Genomic DNA, 14699 nt, shown 5'->3' with positions numbered 1-14699 from the left:
TAGGGTCCATACTTGTGATATATTAAGAAAATCTGTTAATTTTCCTCTAAGCAGACACGTATGATATTTCCTGGCATAATAGACTTCATAAAATGTTGTTGGTTTTTTGTTCTTTTAATAATAATAATAATAATGATAGTAATAATAATAGCTAACTTTTATTGTGTGCTTACCGACTGCTGGAAACGTCTCTAAACACTTTACATAGTTGAACTTATTTTGTCCTTCCAGTAACCTAGGAGATAGATGCCCCCTTTTTGACAGATGAGGAAACCAAGAACTTGGCCCAGGTGACAAACTATGAGGTAGTAGAAGTAGGATCTGAAGCTTGGCAGCCTTGCTGTATTATTTGTGTCACACTGGTTCTAGCATTGTTGTTTGTATGTACAAGTCTCTTGATTAAATTCTGGTTTATATATTTCCCTTTAAATAGACATAGGTTTTGGAGCAGTTTTAGGTTCACAGCAAAATTGAACAGAGTGTACAGAGACTTCCCACATACCCCTTGTCTCCACAAATGCATAGCCCTTTCTCACTGTCAACATACCCTTCCAGACAGGTAGATTTCTTACAATTGATAAACATACGCTGACACATTATTTTCATCCAAATTCTGTAGTTTGAATTAGGGTTAACTCTCAGTGTTGTGCATTCTAAGGATTTTGACAAATGTATAATGACATGTATTCACCATACTTGTGTCTCATACACAATAGTTTCACTGCCCTAAAAATCCTCTGTGGCAACCTCTAATCTTTTAACTGTCTGCATAGTTTTGCCTTTTCTTGAATGTCATAGAGTTGAAATCATACAGTATGTAGCCTTTCCAGATTGGCTTCTTTCACTTGGTAACATGAATTTAAGTTTCTATCATGTCTTTTCATGGCTTGATAGCTCATTCCTTTTTAGTGAAGAATAATATTCCATTGTCTGGATGTACCACAGTTTATTTATTCTTTCACCTACACTCAGAGTGGTGACTTTGAAGGTTCTTACGTGTCTGACTGGAATTTGAAGTCTGATTGCCTGGTTTGAAATGCCAATTTCTGTCCTCTGGAAAGCACCATTTTTTGTTTGTTTCTATGTTTGAATTAGTTCTCAAGTGATTAACTGCTGCTCAAGCAGAAGTAATTGGTGCTTCACAAGTAGTACTGAGGTAAGACCAATCTAGTTAAGAGGCTGGGCCTCACCTACATGGGTTCAGAAACTGGATCTTTTCAGTGTTCTGTACTGATGGGGCTCAAAGTTGCTGATTCATAATAACTAAACTCACAGAAAATTGAGGTATGAATCAGAATGATAATTGATTTTCCTATGGGACATTCCTTTCTGTGATCAAGTTACTTGAGTTTCCTAAGTAGGCACTTCCAGATATCAAAATAAATAAAAGTGGATACACTTAAGAGTTTTTTTCATCCAAGTAGTGGAAAATGCTTGTGTAAACTGTCTCTACCCAAAACAGAGTAAAACCTCTTTAGGGAGTGGAAATTTCATATTGCCCACATTCTGTGTTAAAAAATATGGTCAAGTATTCTCAACTGTAATAATTGTGACTAATGGTAATAAAGACACATTTATGGGATGCGTCTTCTATGCCAGGAACTATGCTAAAACCTTAATCCTCACAGGATCTTTGGAAATAATGATGATTAGACTTTGGTAGGTTAGGAAAGTTAAATGATTTAGTCAAGATTGCCCACTCATTTAGTTAAAACCAAGATGCAGGATTCAAATGCAGAGCTCTCTGGGCTGACCATACACCGTATGGATTCTCAGCAATTCATGGACTGTTTTGTTTTTTTCCAGTTTCTATATAGACCAAACTTTTTGTGTCGACACATTCTTTATTCTGATAAGTTATTGTAAAACTAGTTATACATTTAGCTTTGGCCAGCTAATAAAGATGATTGTGAAAAGTCTTCCATGAAATGTTATAACCTAGGATATTTTAAACATATATAAGAAATGTAGAGAATATTGTAATAAATAGTTATATGCCCACTATGAGGATTTTTAACCATGAGCATCGCTGTATCCTCTACAAAGGGATTCTTTAAAAATATAAATCAATCAGGGTGCTTTCTTCTCAAAATCCTCTGATGGCTTCCCACATCTAAATAAAAGCTCAAAGTACCAATGAGCCACTAAGCTCTACCCCATCTGGCTCCTTGGTAGCCCTCATTCCATCAGCTACCATTCCCCTCCCATTGCTGACACTGCAGACACACTTACCTTGCTATGTATTGCGTTGAAGATGCCAAGCACGTCCTGTCTCAGAGCCTTTGTGCCTACCACTTCCCCTATCTGCACCACTCTGATTTCTGTATATTCACTAGGTTTAAGTTTAATTGGAGGACAGTGGCTTCAACAATATAACATTTATGTCTCACGTATAAGAAATCTAGAGGTAGGCATTCCAGAGATAGTGTAACGAGAGCCCACATTCCTTCTGTCTTGTTGCTTTGCCATATGAGGCTCCTGTTCTCAAAGGAGTCATCTCAGTCCACAGCAGCCGAAGGAACTCCACTCATCATGTTTGGATTCCAGCCAACAGGAAAGAGGAAGAAGGAAAGAGCACCCTGTTGTGTTTCTGTGAAACGTTGGGGAAGGAAGAAATAGAACACCTCATTTAAAAAAAACTTTTTTTTTTAAAAGTTAAACCGTTGCTGTCTAAATAAAATCACACTTACCTTCACGGGAGCTTTTAAGGTGTTCTTTTGAACTGAACTTGTTTCTAATTATTCTTTTAGTTAAAATGTAGTCGAGCTTGATCTTTTTGTACCACCTGTGGCCCAGGGTCATTCAGATTTCTTTTGTGTTAGCAACAGAAACCTTTTTAAAAATTAAAATTAAATTTATACAAAAATATATTTATTGTTTATATGTTAAAATTTATAGTGTTTATTTATTAGGAAGTTAGTCCATAAAAACAAAGTATTTTTGGTGTGCACAAAAATGTTATGAAAAGGGTTTGTTATAATTGCACAAAGCTTCTGAAATAAATTTATTTCTGCATTTGTTTTAGTTGTACAGTATTGAGAAAAATCTAATTCACAGACTGGTAGAAATGGTGTCAGGTTTTTGTATTGTTTTTTTCATGTGACAATTTTATGATTTTCTCTGATTAAACAGAGATGACAAGAGAAGATTTATTCTGAGATACATATAAAAGTAGCACAAGTGAACACTGAGGCTTCCAATATGTTAAAGTTTGGTAGAGAGCACATGAAAGTGCACAATATGTTTTTGTATGATTTCTTTAATGTTTTTAATAAATAAATAAATAAATAAATAAATAAATAAATAAATAAATAAATATTTCTCTCTATATTTAGAATGAACACCTTGTTTATTGGCTTTTTAAAAAACTGTTTCATTTAAATTTATTTCCCATAAATTTTAAATGTACCATTCAATGAATCTTAGTAAATCCATAGAGTTGTGTGAACCTTACTAATACAATTTTAGAACTTTCCAGTCACCTCAAGAAGCTTTCTGCAACCCTATGCTCACTGGTGCCAGTTGTACCCCCTCCACCCCATCCCCCTTATTTCCTGGCCTTCCAGCTGAGAAGCTGGTGAGTTAGGGTCTGTATAAAAATATCCGTGGTCTGTGTTCCTGTAAAAAGTGTCTGAATGTAGCTACAGAACTTGCGAAAGGTAAAAATGAAAAGTGATTTTGGCCCAGCCAGAGTAGCTCAGTTGGTTGAACATTGCACAGTGCACCCAAGGGTTGCCACTTTGATTCCTGGTCAGGGCACATACCTGGGTTTTGAGTTCCATTCCTGGTTGGGGCAAGTACAGAAGGCAACAGATCAATGTTTCTCTCTCTCTCTCTCTCCCCCTCCCTCCCTCCCATCCTCTCTCTAAGCATGTCCTTGTGAGGGGTTTAAAAACAAAAGTGATTTTGTCTTTGGGAGGCCTGTGACCTGGTTAATTTTATGAACTTTGTAATAAACTGGAATGTTTCTATGGTATTAGAGGACAGTTCTTTTGATGTGCAAAGTTTTCACTGTATAATTATATTTTATTGATTGGCAAGTTGCAGATGACATTCTTAATGGTCTTGGACGCCCATCAAAAGAGAGACTTATTCCTGTTTTTAAGGGAAATGGTTTTAGTTTTTGACCATTGATTATGATGTTGGCTGTAGGTCTGTCATATATGGCCTTTATTATGTTGAGGTATGATACCTCTATTCCCACTTTGCTGAGAGTTTTTATCAGAAATGGGTGCTGCTAGATTTTGTAAAATGTTTTTTCTGCATCTATTGATATGATCATATGATTTTTGTCCTTCATTTTGTTTATGTGATGTATCACATTTATTGATTTGAGGATGTTGTACCAGCCTTGCATCCCCGGAATAAATCCCACTTGGTTGGGGTGTATGATCTTTTTAATGTATCGCTGGATCTGGTTTGCTAGTATTTTGTTGAGGATTTTAGCATCTATGTTCATCAGGGATGTTGGCCTGTAATTTTCTTTCTTGGTAGGGTCTTTATCTGGTTTTGGGATTAGGATGATGCTGGCCTCATAAAAGAGTTTGGGAGTTTTCCCTCCTCTTGAATTTTCTGGAATAGCTTGAATAGAATAGGTGTTAATTATTCTTTGAATGTTTCGTAAAACTTGCCTGTAAATCCATCTGGTCTAGGACTTTTGTTTGCTGGGAGTTTTTTGATTACTGCTTCAATTTCATTAGTTGTTATCAGCCTATTCAGGTTTTCTGCCTCTTCCTGATTCAGCTTTGGAAGATTGTATGCTTCTAGGAATTTGTCCATTTCCCCCATGTTGTCCAGTTTGTTGACATATAGTTGCTCGTAGTATTTTCTTACAATCCTTTGTATTTCTGTTGGGTCAGTTGTTATATCTCCTCTTTCATTTCTGATTTAATTTATCTGGGTCCTCTCTCTTTGTTTCTTGGTGAGTCTGGCTAAAGGTGCATCAATCTTATTTACCTTTTCAAAGAACCAGGTCGTGGTTTCATTGATTTTTTGTATTTTTTTTTTAGTCTCTAGGTCATTAATTTCTGCTCTGATTTTTATTATTTCCTTCCTTCTGCTTCCTCGGGGCTTTGCTTGCTATTAGCATTCTAGTTCTTTTAGTTGTTGTGTTAAATGGTTAGTAGAGCTTTTTCTTGTTTCTTAGGGTAGTCCTGTAGTGCCATGAACTTTCCTCTCAAGACTGCTTTCCCATAGGTGTTGGGTTGTTGTCTGTTCATTTTTGTTTTTTTCCAGGAAATGTTTGATTCTTTCTTGATCTCATTGGTAACCCATTCATTGTTTAATAACATGCTATTTAGCCTCCATGTGTTTGCATATTTTTGACTTTTTTTTATAGTGGTTGATTTCTAGTTTCATGGCATTGTGATCTCATGGGGTAAGAGAAACAAAAGAAAAAATAAGCAAATGGGACTACATCAAACTAAAAAGCTTCTGCACAGCAAAAGAAAACAGCCTCAAAATACAAATGAACCCACGGTCTGGGAAAACATATATGCCAAGGATATATCTGATAAGGGGCTAATTTCCAAAGTGTACAAAGAACTCATACTACTCAACAAGAGGAAGACAAACAATCCAATTAAAAAGTGGGCAAAGGTCCTGAATAGACATTTCTCCAAAGAGGGCATACAAATGGCCAAGAGACACATGAGAAAATGCTCAACGATGCTAATCATCAGAGAGATGCAAATTAAAACCACAATGAGGTATCACTTCACACTTGTCAGAATGGCTCCATCAACAAATCAACAAAAGACACATGTTGGCGAGGGTGTGGAGAAAGGGGAGCCCTAGTATACTGCTGGTGGGAATGCAGACTGGTGCAGCCACTATGGAAAACAGTATGGAGATTCTTCAAAAAATTAAAAATGGAGCTGCCTTTTGACCCAGTGATCCCACTTCTAGGAATATATCCTGAGAATCCTGAAACAGTAATCAGAAAGAATATATGCACCCTATGTTCATAGCAGCACAGTTTACAATAGCTAAGATCTGGAAACAGCTCAAATGCCCATCAGTAGATGAGTGAATAAAAAAGCTGTGGGACATTTAAATCATGGATTACTATGCAGCTATGAAGAAGAAGGATCTCATACCGTTTGGGACAGTATGGAGGGACCTGGAGAGTATTATGCTAAGTGAAATAAGCCAGGCAGAAAAAGACAAACATCACATGATCTCACTTCTAGGTGGAATCTAAAGAACTTAATAAATCGATGAACAGAATAGATTCAATGACATGGGAGCATGGATCAGACTGACAAATCTCAGAGGGAAGGAGGGGATTGGGTGGGTGAGTGGGTAGAATTAACCAAAGAATTTATATGCATATATGCATAACCCAAGGGCACAGACAATGGTGTGGTGAGGGACTGGGGAGGGGGGCCGAAGTGGTCAATGGGGAGAAAAAGGGACATCTGTGATATTTTGAACAATATAAAAAAAAAGAAAAAAAAGAAGAAGAGGGACTTAAAATACCCAACAAGCCCTGGTGGGGTAGCTCTGTTGGTTAGAGCATCATCCCAATATGCCAAGGTTGAGGGCTTGATCTCCGGTCAGGGCACATACAAGAAACAACCAATGAATAAGTGGAACAACAAATCAAGTTTTCCTTCTCTCTCCCTTCTTCTCCCTCTCTAAAAAAAATAATCAATAAATTTAAAAAAAAAAAAAGCAAAATGAGGGTATCCTTGCTAGTTGTGATACCTGAAATGATGTAAGTCGGTTCACATATAGAATCCCATGTGTAGTCAAAGAACAACTGCTATCTTCCACAAACTTTAATACCCTTTGTTTCTGAGACAGCACTTGCTGCTTTCAAACTGCTGTAAAAGTTGTCTTGAGTCTTTCAGTAAAAGAGGCAACACTACATAGGACTTTTCCCCACCTGCTTTTGACAGATTGACTTCATGGATTTAAAACTCCCTTTTCTGGAGCTGATAAGGTGACAATGCTCCTTTGAAAAAAATGCAGGTGAGACCTATCCTGTAGGTCCTTTAAGAAAGTATAGACCAAACAGGCCCTGTGGGTAAGTAGTAGAACTCATTGATCAAGTGTTTGGTGACAACAGGCAATGGTTACTTGAAGTTATGTTAAAGTCTATTCTTATAGTAGGTTGAAAAGAAGTGATATAAAGGATGGGTGGTATAAAAGCCTGGTGAGGATATAGAGGCTTCTTCATTGACTATCAAATGAGGGAGCACCGCCAGTTGTACTTGAGGGCGAGGGGTGGAGATAGTATAGTTCTGCATGACTCACCCCATGTTGCAAGCCTCACTGGCCTGACCACATTGCTTAAACAGGAGGAAGACCAAGAGGAAAAGCCCCTTTCATAGATCTGTTCTGATCTTGCTGAGAACTTAATGCATTCAGTACCACCTGTGAGAAACAAACAGGCCTAGGGCAAGGGTTGAGGCCCTTCCTTCTCTAGCTGGAACTGGAGGATTTTATGCATTGGTTAAAGTGTGTTGGGAATTTGATGGCACTTAAAGTTGTTGAACCTGTCTAGAATGCCCCATTGGTACAGTCGAAATTTACTTTGGACGTGGAAACAAATCTTAAATTGGACAGTGGACTGATGCAAGCGTATGGGTGGACTCTTTAGAGCCAATATACTTAATGTAACTGAATTATTTCTGAATGCATTATAGTAAGAGTTGTTTAAAAAAATTTATCGTGCCTATTTGTAGTCATTTTCCTTTCCCACCCCCAAGCCCCAGACAAATCTAATTTCTGACTCTATAGCTTTGCCTTCTCTAGGAACTTCATTAAATAAAATCCTGCTTTCTTTTTGTCTGGTTTCTTTCACTTAACATGCTTTTGAGGTTCATCCATCTTGTAGCATAAAACATTCATTTTTATCCCAGAACAGTATTTTATTGTATGGATATACTAGATTTTATTTATCTATTCACCAGTTGATGTATATTTGTATTGCTTCCAATTTTTGGCTATTATGAATAAGGCTACTGCAAACATTTCTTACAGGCCTTTTTGTGAATATGTTATTATTCTCTTGGATAGATTCCTAGGAGTGAATTTGCTGAGTCATATGGTAAATTAATGTTTAACTTTTTAAGAAATTGCCAAACTGTTTTCCAAAGTAATTGTACCACTTTACATTCCCATCAGCAATGTATGAGGATTCCAGCTTCTCCACATCCTCTCACCAACTCTTGTATTTGTCTTTTTTATTATAGCTATTCTAGGTAGTGTGAAGTGGTATCTCATTGTGATTTTATTTTGTTAACATTTTTAAAAAATTGATTTTAGAGAGAGGAAGGGAGAGAGAGAGAAACATCAATCATTGCTTCCCACACATGCCCCAACTGGGGATTGAACCTGCAACCTGAGTATGTGCCCTGACCAGGAATCCAACCTGCCACCTTTTGGTGCATGGGACCAACCAACTGAGCCACACTGGCCAGGGCTCACTGTGATTTTAATCTGTACTTCCCTAATGATTAAAGATGTTGAACATCTTTTCATGAGGTTATCAATTATTCATGTATCTTTGGTGAAATATCTATTCAAATCTTTTGACCAGTTTTAAATGTTGTATTTATCTTCTTGGTATTGACTTGAAAGGGTTCTTTATGTATTCTGGATACAAATTGTTTCTCTATCCTATAAATTTTTAAAAACGCATGTGCAATATTTGCATTTTTAATTTTAATTCTAGAATGAAACCAAAATGTATCAATGTTATTTACTTATTGGGGGAAAAAGTTCATGCTGTAGATACAAATTGTTTATCAGGTATATGATTTGCAAATATTTTCTCTCAGTCTGTGGTTTATCTTTTCATTTTTAAAATAGTTACCATGTAGGATAACAATATTTATGTAATAAGTTTGTGGAGTCCTTGAAGCCTCTCTTTGGTAACCTAGGATTATCAGACTACAATCTGAAGCCCTCTACTAGTGAGCATTTCATTGGTGTTTGAGCAAGTCATCTTCAGCAGGATCGTAGACAGTGGAGTTGAAAGGGACCTTACAATTACATTACCAAATGCCCTTCCAACTTTGCAAATGAACTCCTGCCTATTTGAATGACTTACTTGCAATGCCTGTATGCAAGGCCTGATGGAGCACTGGAGGCCAGCCTTAGATTTGAGGACAAGCAAAAACATCAGGGGTCATGAGTTCAGTTAAGGCAGAAGCATAAAGTGAAAAAGTCAGTATTTCCTGATAAGATGAGGTTTTCTGGCTCATGATGTAGAAATTTAGGCATCAAAGAGAAGTAAGGAAGAACTCTGAACTCTGTAGAAACCACGCTTTAATAATAGAAATCCACGTCAATGCCTATGGTCTTAAATAATAACAAAGGAAAAAAACCTCATGGTGTTACATTGTATTATGTTTAATATATACAGGCCAACTTAACACACTTACCTCAAACCACCGAATGCCTCCTTTACATTTATGATTTATGTACGTTTCTTTTTGTATACACCTTTATACTTACCTCATTTAGTCATTTAACAATGAATTTATTGAGGAGGTATAATAAAAAGTACTGTCCTTAAAAAGTAATTTATACTCTTATAAGAAAGATACCAAAATAAGCAGTTCTATAATTATGGACTAAATACTATAACATGTTTTATAAGTAGGTATTTTTATAAGAATAAAAATAATACCATGACACCAAAAGTTGTTTCTTTGAAGGGATCAACAAAATTGACAAAGCTTTAGCTAGATTGACTAAGGAAAGAGAGAGAAGATTCAAATTACTAAAATTAGAAATGAAAGTGAAAACATTATTACTGATTTTTATAGAAATAAAAATTCTTACTGAAAAATGCTACGAACAATCATCTGTCAACAAACTGGATAACTTAGATAAGATGGACAAATTTCTAGAAACATACAGTCTGCCAGGACCAACTAAAAAAGAAATAGAAAATCTGAATAGACCTGAATAAATCTGAGTCAGTATTCAAAAACCTCCCAACAAAGTAAAGCAATGGTCAAAATGACTTCACAGGTAGATTCTACCAAATATTTAAAGAAGAACTAACATCAATCCTTCTCAGACTTTTCCAGAAAATTAAATGGGAGGGAATACTTCCTAACCCATTCTGTGAGGTCAGCATTCCCGATACCAAAGCTACAGACAGGCACTACAAAAAAAAGAAAATTATAGACCATTATCTTTTGTGAATATAGATACAAAAATGCTCAACATTATACTACAAATTGAATCCAGTAACGTACTAAAAGGACTACGCACCATGACCAGGTGGGACTTAACTCTGGAATGTGAGGATAGTTCAACATACAAAACCCAATCAACATATAAAAACACCACATTAATAGAACGAAGGGAAAAAACGACATGATGATCTCTGATGCAGAAAAAGTATTTCACAAAGTTCAATACCCATTCCTGATAAAAATTTTAAAAAGCCACACTGAATAAACTGGGAATAGAAGGAGACTTTCTCTACATGATAAAGGCCATATATGAAAACACACAGCTAACATAATACTCAATGGTGAAACACTAAAAGCTTTTCCCCTAAAATCAGGAGCGAGACAAAGATGCCTACTTTACCAATTCTATTCAACATGGTATTTTCTGGAAGTTCTAGCCAGAGCAACTAGGCAAGGAAATGAAGGCATCTAAATTGGAAAGGAGGAAGTAAAATTATCTATGAATGCTATGTCACAGATGACATGATCTTATATGTAGAAAACCCTAAGGATTCCCCCCCCCCCACACACACAAAGGAAACCTGGTAGAGGTAATAAATGAATTCAACAAAGTTTCAGGATACAAAATCAACACACAAAAATCAGTTGCTTTTCTATACTTCAGCAAAGAAAATCTGAAAAAGAAATTAAGAAAACAATTTTAGTATGGTGATTACCAGAGGGAAATGGGGATGGGGGAGGTAGAAGAGGGTAAGGAGGGATAAATGGTGATAGAGACATGACTGGGGTGGTGAACACACTATACAATATACAGATTATGTATTATAGAATTGTATACCTTAAACCTATTTAATTTTATTAATCAATGTAACCCCAATAAAGTCAATAAAAAAGAAAACAATTTCATTTACAATAGCATAAAAAAGAATAGAATACTTAGGAATAAATTTAACCGAGCAGTGTAAATTTATACACTGAAAACTACAAAAAAAAAATTGCTGAAAGAAATTGAAGAAAGCATAAATAAATGAAAAGATATCCTGCATTCATAATTTGAAGATTTAATATTGTTAAGATGACAATGCTACCCAAAGCGATCTGTAGATTAAATGCAATCACTATAAAAATCCCAATGACATTTTTGAAGAAATAGGAAAACTTATTTTAAAAGTCATATAAATCTCAAGTGACCCTGAATAGCCAAAATAATCTTGAAAATAAAAGAAGAAAGTTGGAGGTTTCATACTTCCTGATTTCAAAACTTACTACAAAGCTACTGTAATAAAAACAGTGTGGTACTGGCATGAGGACAGACATATAGACAATCGATTACAATAGAGAGCCCATAAATAAACCCTTGCATATATGATGGTAAATTGATTTTCAAAATGGGTACCAAGATCTTTCAATGGAAAAAGGACAACCTTTTCAATAAATGGTGTTAGGAAACTATATCCACAAGCAAAAGAGTGAAATTGGACCCTTTCCTTACACCATAGACAGAAAACTAACTCAAAAATGGATCAAAGACCTAAGGCTAAGAGCTAAAACTATAACACTTTTGGAAGGAAACAGAAATATCATTATTACATTGGATTTAGCAATGATTTCTTGGATATGACAGTGTTACTTATTTTACAGGATGCTTTAACATCTTTGGCCCATGACCACTACGTGCCAATAGCAAGTCTCAGACATTCTGACCACCAGAAAGATTACTGAACATTTCCATTTATCCTCTGTGGGGGGCATGTACTGCCACTAGTTGAAACCACTGCAGGACTGAAGAAAGTGCTTCTATGTTGTTAACAGCATATTTTCAGACATAGGAAAGAAAACTTCATCTGGTAGGGTATCTTTTCTGCCTACTGTCCTGAACATAGCTGGTTAAATTGCTTAATTACCACTTTGGAAACTTCCCTTATTTAAAAATTCACTTTTTCATAAAAATAATACATCTCATTTTAAACAATTCAAACTATGCAGAAAAATTTTAAAGTGGGTAATAAAATTAACAATTCATGCCCTCACCAGTGTGGCTCATTTGGTTGAACATTGCCCCTATGTACCAAAAGGTTGCTGGTTCCATTCCTGGTCAGGACATATGGCCTGGTTTTGAGCTAGGTCTGTGGTGGGGTGTGTGGAAGGTAGCTGATTGATGTTCCACTATCACATCAATGTTTTTCTCCCTCTCCCTTCCTCTCTCTCCAAAAAAAATGAATAAAAAAATATTTTAAAAAATTCACATTTTGAGCTTCACTCTTAACAAAATCTCTCTTATTTAATTTGAGGCCATAATACATATTTGGACATTTAAAACACAGGAGCTTTAAATAGTTTCATTTTAAGTGGTATCAATTAAATTTCTGCTAGATTAGAGTGACTTACATGTCTTTCCAGCTCCTTTCACTTCCTCCTTAGATTTTATTATTTATAAACTTTTATGTTTATATTTATATTATGTTCTATAAACATAATTTCCACAGTGAATAGTATTATTTTCTACATAAATATACTTATACACATTACCAATCTTTTTACTTTTCTCCCCAAGTTATTTATTTGATCTTTCGGTTAATTAGCTGGGTTTTGTTGTTTATTGGTATTTTTCCAACTAGCGTTCATGGATGCTGCCTGCCCTGACTTCTTTTATGGTCAAGAATATATGCCATCACATGACACAGAGTATAGGGCACTTAGAGAAATAGTATGAACCACACCGCACAGAAGGGACAGGGACAGAGTCTTAGTTTACATCTGCAGGCCTAATGGCTGGACATGTGAGTAGACTCTCAGAAAAGGCAAACTACAATTCGTGGTCACTGGACAGGTGATACGTGGTTTGGGACCTGAATTAACATTCTTTGCATGATTGAAAACACAAGCCTATCATTTAAAGGCTATTGGGATGGGTAATTTCCCCAGGTGTCTGAGAGAAGCAAACACAGACTTTCCCAGGTGAGCATATCCTCAAGCAGTCCTCAAAGAATTCCTCCAGATACACAGCCAACAAAAAACTCACAATAAAAAAATGATAAGAACAGAAATCCAGCAAGCCATGGAGAATAGAACCAGAACCAGAAACACAAAGATTTCAGAGAGTATAATGATCAGAATTAAAATAAAAAGAATTCTACTTGAAATATTTTAAAATGTGAAAAATGGCAATGAAAACTTAAGCAAGAACTGGACACTCATCAAATGATTAGGCCAATTTGAAAAAGAGCAAAATATTACTTTTAGAAATAAACAAACCCTGATCATTGAAATTAAAAGTTCACATGGATAGAAGGTTAAATAGAATATTACTACAGCTGTGTAGAGAATTAGTGACCTAGAAGACATATCTGAGAAAATTATCCAAGATACAGCCACAGAGAGAGAGAGATGTGGAAATATGTAAAGAGGCTGAAGAGACATGGGGCAATAGAGGTAGGCCCTTCAGGCTGTATACAAGTCTTCCCGTTTCCTGTTGCTGGAGCAGCCCAGAGGTGACATCCCTAGTCAGAACTCACCAGCAAAATTTGTGGGTTTTTTTAGGATTAACATGATTTATTTCATTATCAGTCTTACAAACTACCGCAATTGGGCAAGATCAAGATAGTGACTTGAATCTCACAAACTTTTGTTGAGGAAGAATCAGATTTAGGAAGCCCTGTTACTGAGCAGAGAGCAGTGGAGGCACCCCAGGTTCATCCGGCAGGCGTTAAAGACCTTCCCAGATGCAACAGGTGAGACCTGCCACTTCACAGTCACAGGCCCACTCCAGTGGCTCTCAGTACCCACTGCTCTCCTTTGGGGAGGCACAGAGGCCTCTAGAGTTATGAGGGAGGCAAGATGGGCTGGGGGAGCGTCCCCACCCATCTGCTGTCTCTGCCTCAAAATCCCAGTCCCCGAAGCAGAGCCACACATCCTGAGGCAGCAGTGAACACCGTCTCCCACCACCTCCTTGCTGAGGCCGGCCCCATCCCTGCGCTGGGCTTCAAGCTGTGAGCTGGCCCCAGTCCCCTGCTCCATGCAGTTTTAGTTCCCTTTATCTGGCCAGACTCCTTACCACCACACCACCATTACCTGCATTCTTACCTGTTAGGGTTTCTTTCCTGGAGATATTTATCTTGGATTTGCAATTGCCTGGACTTTTCTTGTTTTTCTTCCTTTATTTTGATCCACTGTAGTTGAGGGGGATTTAGAAGGGTGAGCAGATTTATTTTACCTCTTCTTTCTAACTTTTTTAGCAGTTTTTACAGGAAATAATGGTGTCATTATTTCTTATATCAGCACTAATACAAACAGCCAAATGTAAGCATAAATTGTTTACTAGCTGTATGACCTGGGGCAAACTGCTTAATCTCACTATGCTTCAGTTTCATCATTTGCAAGACAGAGATTTTAATAGAACCCACTTAACAGCATTGTTGTGAAGATTAAATGAGGTTTTAAAAAAAACAAAACAAACCCATAAAACCAGAAGGCTCTTAGAATATTGCAGGTAGTAAGTACTCCATATTTACTAGATATCATTATTGGCATTGGGTAAAA

This window comes from Miniopterus schreibersii (assembly GCF_964146895.1).
Source record: "Miniopterus schreibersii genome assembly, chromosome: 1".
Classification (NCBI taxonomy): domain Eukaryota; kingdom Metazoa; phylum Chordata; class Mammalia; order Chiroptera; family Miniopteridae; genus Miniopterus; species Miniopterus schreibersii.
Note: the sequence above shows the minus strand (reverse complement) of the source record.